Source organism: Myotis brandtii, unplaced genomic scaffold (genome assembly GCF_000412655.1).
Source record: "Myotis brandtii unplaced genomic scaffold, ASM41265v1 scaffold144, whole genome shotgun sequence".
NCBI classification, from domain to species: Eukaryota; Metazoa; Chordata; class Mammalia; order Chiroptera; family Vespertilionidae; genus Myotis; species Myotis brandtii.
In genome coordinates, this window is record NW_005355159.1 from 3,289,333 (window position 1) to 3,298,335 (window position 9,003).

Sequence of the window (9,003 nt, forward strand, 5' to 3'; positions counted from 1 at the left end):
CTGGAGCAAGCAAGCCTCATGTTCGCTTCAGCTGCGTGGCTGCCGGCCACCATCTTTGTTGGCAGTTAATTTGCATATCGCCCTGATTAGCCAATGGGAAGCATAGCGGAGGTATGGTTAATTACCATGTTTGTCTATTATTAGATAGGATATATATCTCACCTTCTGCCATAACACATAATTTGTTGATTTACTAGGTTTCTTGTTTGTCTGCCCCCACCTTGCTAAAAAGTAAGTTCCATATGGGCAGGGATATTTGTCTGATTTGTTCAGTGATGTTTCCCCAGCATTGGCACACTACCTGGCACATAATAGGATTTCAAAAAATGCTTGCTGAATCAGTGAATGAATGAATGAATGGGTTTCTGGGTCTATCACCTCTTCATCAACCAGAGCAACTACATCTTTTAAATTAGCTTTGATATTAGGCTTCTGCAAAGGATTCCACTTGAAGAAAAGAGCAGCTAAAAGCCCATTCAGAAACCACTCTGGTCCAATCCTCCCTTTACCTAGATGGGGGAACCTGGGCCAAGGGAGTCACACATCCACTTAGAGCAGAACTGGAAGATGACCCATCTCTCCTGATACACAATCTCAGCCTTCCTCAGTCTGTTTCACACGCATCATTCCCACTTAAATGCCTTCCCTGCTCCTTCCTTAAATCTTTACACCTGCTTTTAGAAACAACAGCCTTTCTCAATTAGTCTAATCAGGAGTTTCACTGTTAGGAAATAGTAACAGGAGCTGCGCTCTGAAAAGTCCCTCTCCCTTTTTTGAAGCTTTGATTTCCACAAGTGACAGGTTTATAAGTATGTGATAAGCTGAGTTTTCTATTTCCAGCTCAACCAGCGCAGGTGTGGTTAGGTTTATTGATGCTGTTATTACCAATGATTAGCTGCTTTTTTTTCTTCTTCTTTCTGGCAACCCCAAGTTCCTAGAAATTTTGCAAGCATTGCCCACGTATGCAAAGGTGAATGAAGTGGTAAACATCACCATCTGTTCTGTATTTTCCTCCTCCAACGTCCCCCCCCCCTTCTTTTTTCCTTTATGGCATTTTTTGGGGAGGCAGTTAGTCAATCATCTAGCCACAAAGTGGACATTGTTCTGTTTCCAACTTTAAATTAAAAAAGAAGAAAAAAATAAATTCCACAGAGGAGTAGCTAATGTTTAGTTCAGTGACATTTTGTTGTTTAGGGAGCAGTTTGACACAGAGGAACTACAACCTAATGCTACTCACAGGATTATAATGGAGCTCCTCCTTCTAGGTATCCCTGTCTATAGGCTCAGATCTTACAGAAGAGAGGCCCCTTGGTTGTTTTATCTAGAGATCCAATAAATTATATTGGTTTCTAGCCTGTTTGCTCAGTAAGGCTATTGGAATATTTATCTCCATATTAAGTATTTTTCAAGTTGGCAATTTACCTTTTTATTTTTTCCTTATTAAATCCCTCAATTCACACTTAAGCCTATTTACCAAAATAGAGGGCAAATTTCCCTTTTATTTCTGTACTAGAGGCCCGGTGCACGAAATTTGTGCACGGGTGCAGTCCCAAGCCTGGCCGGTGATCCAAGTGCAAGCATCTGGCATGGATGGGTAGGTCCCAGCTGACCTCTGGGCCCTGGGCCCCTGAGCCCCTGCGCACCTTCCTCCACCTGAGTCATGGCACCCGAGTCCCCATTCAGAGATGCGGTGAGCATGGCTGTATGCCACGGGCTGGGGTGCAGCATGGGCCTCTGAGCCACCCAGTGGCACTGCACAGAAGCCGGGTGGGAAGCATGCTCTCTCCCTGCCTGCCTGACAGATCGGCTCCTGCAGGAACCCACGGGGAACCCAACTGGCCCCTGTGGTCCTGGTGGCTGTGGCCCAGCTCACCCGGAAGAGGCTGCATGGGTGCAGGGTGGGCTCCTCGAAGGCCCCTGTCACCTGAGTGCGGGGGAGTCACAGTGAGCTTGGCAGATACCCCGCAGTCTCACCGCACCTCCACCCCATCACCCCTGCCCCCAAGTAGCCAGCGAGAGGTCGCAGCCCCCACCTGGGCGCCGCAGGAGGTTGGTTGCCGCCACCCACCCCCAGTTCCCTGTTCCAGTCCACCTTGGCTTGGCACTGCCTGCTCACCTGCTCCACCATCTCACCACGGTCCCACTCTCGTCAGGGCCCATTGGGGCTGGCAGCACCTCCACTGCTGCCCTCTACCAGCACCATGTCGCTGACACCTGCCATGTTCTGCAATGCCCCCTGGTGGTCAGCACACATCAGAGCAAGCGGTCAAACTCCCAGTTAAACTCCTGGTTGAGGGGACAATTTGCATATTAGGCTTTTATTATATAGGATTAGGTTCATCCAGAATACTGTTTGAAATTATTTGAACTCTCTTTTTTAATCTTTAGTTTACCAATTTTTAAAAATTTTTATTTTTAATTTGGGTTACAAACACATAACATTACATTGTTACTTTACAAATTTGAATCTAATTTAATCTAAAAATGACTTCTGAAACTATCTTATATAGTATATTTTCTATTTATTAAATTTTATGCAGCTGGGATATTTATATCTTTTCTTTTTTTACCTTGATATTTTATTTTTGTTTTTAAATATATTTTATTGATTTTTTACAGAGAGGAAGAGAGAGGGATAGAGAGTTAGAAACATCGATGAGAGAGAAACATCAATCAGTCTTTAGTTTACCAATTTTTAAAAATTTTTATTTTATTTTTAATTTGGGTTACAAACACATAACATTACATTGTTACTTTACAAATTTGAATCTAATTTAATCTAAAAAAGACTTCTGAAACTATCTTATATAGTATATTTTCTATTTATTAAATTTTATGCAGCTGGGATATTTATATCTTTTCTTTTTTTACCTTGATATTTTATTTTTGTTTTTAAATATATTTTATTGATTTTTTACAGAGAGGAAGAGAGAGGGATAGAGAGTTAGAAACATCGATGAGAGAGAAACATCAATCAGCTGCCTCTTGCACACCTCCTACTGGGGATGTGCCTGCAACCAAGGTACATGCCCTTGGCCGGAATCAAACCTGGGACCTTTCAGTCCGCAGGCTGACGCTCCATCCACTGAGCCAAAATGGTCAGGGCTACCTTGATATTTTAAAATATAATTTTCCACCTGAGGGACTAAAAATAATTGAACTAGTTAGGATAGATCTATAGTTCAGGACAATAAGTATCTAACAATGTTTGAATTCTGTAGCAATATTTTGCCTGTGTTTTGAAGTTCAGGAAACTTCTTAATTATAGCCCTTGTTTTGGTTCTAAACCAGGGTTTTAATTTGCCTTCTATAAATCTCTTTCTGGCCTAGTCATTTTACGGTGGGATTGTTTTTTTCCTGAGAAAACCTTGAAGAAAGGGTAGCTTATTAAGGAAGTCAGGTAAAGTTGAGTAGAAAGAGAGAGAAATGCAAGTGTAGGTTTCAGAAGGTTACAAAGGCTTTGAAAGAGATTATCTTCCATTTAGGCTTTTGTTTTGAGGCCTGGGATACCAATTAAAGAAGGAAATGTTGATTATGTGTTTTTCTGTCAAAAGTTCTCTACAACAACCATTGTTACTCTAAGTCAAAATGTTTTACTTTTACCAAGGAAAATGTAAGAATCTTAAGAATATGGCTTTGACAGAACCTGGCTGGAGATCCTGGCTAGAGGACCTGGCTAGGCTGCTGATCAACTGAACGCTGCCTCCGTGTCATTCCTTCTTCGCCGACTCCGTCCACACCTTTGGGGACCCCTGGACCTGCTGGGGTTGGACCCCAACAGAAAGAGAAATTAAAATAAATACCATTTGCACCAAAAAAAAAGAATATGGCTTTATACAGGAAGCAAAAGCTCTTTCAGGAGGAGGCTGAGACTTTGATATAGAAAAACTCAGCATGAAAAGAGAGAGGCTGCTGTGATCAGTCAATAGTATCTCTGTACCCCAACCCCACCAAGGCAAGGAAGGGATCATATGATCAACAACTCAGCAGGGACCTGAGGTAAGGAACAAGCAAAGTGAATGTTTGAATAAAGGTTTTGCAGGGGATCTGAAGCAAAGTTTGACCAATAGCTTTTTCACAAATTGGACCATGATTTAGAGCAAGCATGTCAAACTCGCAGCCTGGGGGCCGCATGCCTCGTTTATTTGGCCCGTGTTAGCCTTTGAGTTTGAAATGCTTGATTTAGAGAACTTCTGATCATTAGCCCTCAGAGCTATCTTGGATTGGAGACTTAGCAGGCCTATGCCTGTATCTCTTCTTTATGGACTTCATTCTTATGCATTTAACAGAAAAAGACAAAACAAAACAAAAGCACATGGAACAAGACTTTGTGCATGTAGACAATAGCAAAACAATGCAAACAACAGGAGAATAAGAAGGTTTATGGTAAAAATATTTATCAAATGATATACTTTCAAAACAAAAAGGTGTCATGACTTTATACAAAGACTTAAGTCTAATTATTTACCAAATGGTGCATCTCCAAACCAAGAGATCTCATTATTTAATACAAAGACCTAAGCCTAGTAATCTTAGCAAGTCACCTAAGCAAGTGAGAGACCTACCTGCTTATAATCAGCGGTGAGAGCTCAATGAAACTAGTTAACACTTAGATTGTTGTTGAGACTGACTCACCTGGCAACAGAATCTGAAAGACAAATGGGGTTTGGGCACCAGGGGCCCAATGAGTGCCCATGTTGGTCTGACAGTTCCCTGGAACACTGCCAAGCCAGTTTCAAAATGATCTTAGCAAAACCTCTAGAAGCATTAAAAGATCATAAAGGAACCACTCAATATCTGAAAAAAATTTTTTTAAGTTGAATTGCGTACTGTATGTAGTAAGAGAGAGCTATGCTGAGCAGACACAGTCTCTCTTAGTATGGTAGTCTGCTAATATGGTATAGGAGTTTGGAGAAGCATGGAGTTATGGATTGGAGGCCTTTTAGAAGCATAAATGTGGTGAAGTTATCTGTAGAAACTTGGCTACTTACTGAGAATGTTGTGGATTGGCTGTCACTCAGAGGAATGTTCATCAAAGTGAATCCATCCCTGACTGGCTGAATGTCAGAAGTTAGGGTTGACACTGATTGGGTTGGCCTACAAAAATATGTTCATCTGCAGCAAGTTGTTGATTGGTTAAACAGGTTTAATACCAGTCTGCTTGTTACCATGGTTACATAACAATCAGTCTTTTCCTAAATTAATAGGAATACTTTTTTTTAATGCTCAACCCTAATTGATATACCTTCGTCTAGGTCAGTGATGGCGAACCTTTTGAGCTCGGCGTGTCAACATTTTGAAAAACCCTAACTTAACTCTGGTGCCATGTCACATATAGAAATTTTTTGATATTTGCAACCATAGTAAAACAAAGATTTATATTTTTGATATTTATTTTATATATTTAAATGCCATTTAACAAAGAAAAATCAACCAAAAAATGAGTTCGCGTGTCACCTCTGATACGTGTGTCATAGGTTCGCCATCACTGGTCTAGGTCTAGACTATAGGTCTGTTTCCCCACTATGTCCTTTATTAACATAATGTTTCTTGGAAAAGTGACTTATCATTACTAAACTGAAGGCTCCTCATTTGTATGCTATGGCTAATGATACCTACCTCCAGGATTATTGTGAATATTAAATATTATAATGATTGTGAACTGTAAATTAAAAACATTCTGAAAATATAAAAAATACTTAAAATCCTCTCAAAATTTGATAATATATGCCAAAATGATATGTGAATTCTAAAGTGATAAAATATTTATATATTATTTTCAGTATTTATATTATTACTAGTGGCCTGGTGCACGAAATTCATGCACATTAAAAGAGAGTTAATTAGAGGAAATATTTTAATATTACTATTTGCCCTTTCTCTATAATAGAAGTGTCAGAGATTAAAGAAAATTGGCAAAATGTATATGAAAATCTTCCTCCTGTCAGAGTCTGGGGCACGCCGCGGGACTCTGAGTCAAGTCCCCACCCACCCGCGTACACCTCAAAATCACGCGAGACTCAGACCCGGCCGGCCCCATCTCCATTGGGCGAGATCTAGACCTGGCCGGCCATACTCCCACCAAGCCCCGCTGGGCAGGGGGCACAGCCTCAGGTCCCCCATCAAGCCCCACCAAGCAGGGGGTGCAGCCTCAGGTCCCCCGGCCTGGCCCGGCACCACGCAGCCTCAGGTTCCTGCTGACCGCTTGTTACGGCTTGTTATGGGAACCTCACCTCTGCTGTGGGCACAGCCATCTTGTGTTATGGGAACCCTGCCTCCACTGTGGGCGCAGCCATCTTGTGATGGTGTGATGGAGTGAGGGTCAATTTGCATATTCCCTCTTTATTATATAGGATTATCATGTCCTGTTCCTCAAGACCCAAATCCAATGTTCTTTCCTCCAATAAAATATTTTTGATTGTCCAAGTCTTTATTGATTTTCCTATTCTCTGGATTTTGACACTTATCATCTGTACCATTCAATTAGCCTTTATAATTAATCCATCTTGATTTATTCATTGTAATGTCTTATTTTCCCAAACTAATTTAAAGTTACTTAGAGAAAGAATCTTCTCTTCATTAACATCAGGAATATCAGAGCCTAGAACTCAAGAGCCCAGAGTCAGTAAGTAGTAGTAGTAGTATCAACACTCCCTTGTGAATTGATACAGGATACAGACATAGCTAATCAATCACAGAGCTCTTTCCCCCTTCTATCCTGCAGCCCAGACCTTACTATTCTTTTGCCATAGCATTCCTGAAGCCACTATACCAGCCGTGGGCAAACTACGGCCCGCAGGCCGGATCCGGCCCATTTGAAATGAATAAAACTAAAAAAAAAAAGACCGTACCCTTTTATGTAATGATGTTTACTTTGAATTTATATTAGTTCACCCAAACACTCCATCCATGTTTTGTTCCGGCCCTCCGGTCCAGTTTAAGAACCCATTGTGGCCCTCGAGTCAAAAAGTTTGCCCACCCCTGCACTATACCTTCAGGGTAGCTTACACTTCAGATAAAACCTACTTGCTATGCTGGAACTACTCCAACTCTATCATTTTCCAATGAGGAAGTAAAGGCCAAAGAGGAAGTGACTTGCTCATGGAGTATAGAACCAGAGTCTTTTATTCTTATTCTTTCTTCAATATCACTAAACATGCTGCATTGTTAATATGCCCAACGGTGCCTGACACAGTTGCTGAGCTCATACTTGGTGCTCCACAAACACCTATGACCATCCCTTTTAGGACTGAGATTACTCAGGTGTTTGGAAAGCAGAGCATTCCTACAACACTGTTGACATTGTAATTTAATATCATTGGGTTGGCCTGGGGTGACAGCTTAATTAATGATTGTGAAATATCTGACATTTCAGTTCAGTTTGTAAGTTTCAAACTCTTGTCTTTCTATAGTGAGGTCCATAAAGAATATCCCAAATCTGTTAAAGTACATATTTCCCCTCATTACCTGCCAAAATCTGCACCTTTCATACAAATGAAAAGAGGCAATAAGTGCACAAAACCTTCCTGGTTAAATACAGCAATGGAAAAATATACCAGTCACATGCACAATTAAAATTAAATTTAAAAAGCATAAGTCTAAAATTATATTTGCAATGGAATTAGTTTATTCTCCTCAGATTATTTAAAACTGAGTTTGATGCATCTGAGCTAATTTTGTTCTTCCTGGTTCTCTCTCCAGGCACTTATGTGGGCACTTAACAAAACAATAATTAAAGGAAGTTTTTTGTTTTTGTTTTTTTAATCCCAACACAAATAGCATTTTTGCTCTTTGAAAGCTGGTGTGTAAACCAGACCTGATGTGAGAGAGAGGGGAGGTCCTTGATTGGAAGCAACACAAGCCAGGGAATCCTTTCAAAAAGAGTCCCTAAACCCATTAATGTATAACAGTAATAGTCTTATTTACCATAGCAACCAAACCTTCCTCATTCCTTCTCACTTGCCATGTTATCTCCAGGCATTCCGTGCCCTCTACAAACAGATTCAGTTCTTTAATCACAAGCCATTAAGTTTAGGAATTTTCTCCACCTTCCACCCAGTCCTTCCTTTCCCCATTTTACTTCATAAAAGAAAAAAGGCAACTTATCAATGTGTATTAGGAGCTATAGCAATGATCATAGCCTTTGATCCTGAAATCTCCTCACTTAGAATTTATTCTGAGGAAAAAATCAAAAGAAGAAAAAAAGTAAATAAATTGGGGAGAGTGAAAAAACAACTCAAAATAAGGAAATATATACATTAATTACTATATACATAGTTCAAAGGCTATGGTACCAAAGGCAAATAGAAATATGAGCAACTCTTAATTATAATCATAAATTAAAAATATAAAAAGTTAGTATGTATATACACTATTCTTGGAACCATATACATATAGGTATACTTATAAACAAGGATGGGAAAGTAAGTAGTGGACAAAGACAAAAAAATAATTTAGATCAGAGTGGCAGAAGAATGGTTGTGTCTTGGTGGTGGTCATTTTCCAAAATGTTCTTTAATAATACAAAAACCTAATTGTTCACCAGTGTAGTTAGTTTTATGGCATATGAAAGCTCTAGTTTGGGAGTCAGGAAATCCACTAACTGGCAATATCATGCTGGAGAAACCTTTCATTCTCTGATCTTACTTTTTTCATCTATAAAATGAGGGTACTGAGCAACTTTTTTCTAAGTTGACTGGTAATTTTAAGTTCTATTATTCTTCATGAACTTTCTTCCTCAAGTTGATGTCGGAAGTATTTTAAAATGTTTAAGGATGGTAAATATTTGTCAAATTTCAACACGTTGGTCTAGTAAAGAAAGTCTCAAGCTTAGAGAGATGGGTTACATAAAATAAAAAGTAATATATCTATCTTGGTTCAAAACTAGTCATTTTTTCTTGAGCATAAGGCTTTGATATATCAACTTTTCAGAAAAAGTTTCTGAAAACTTTCTATTTACATAGTTAATCATGCAGTAAAATGTACTTAAAAGATGGAGAAATA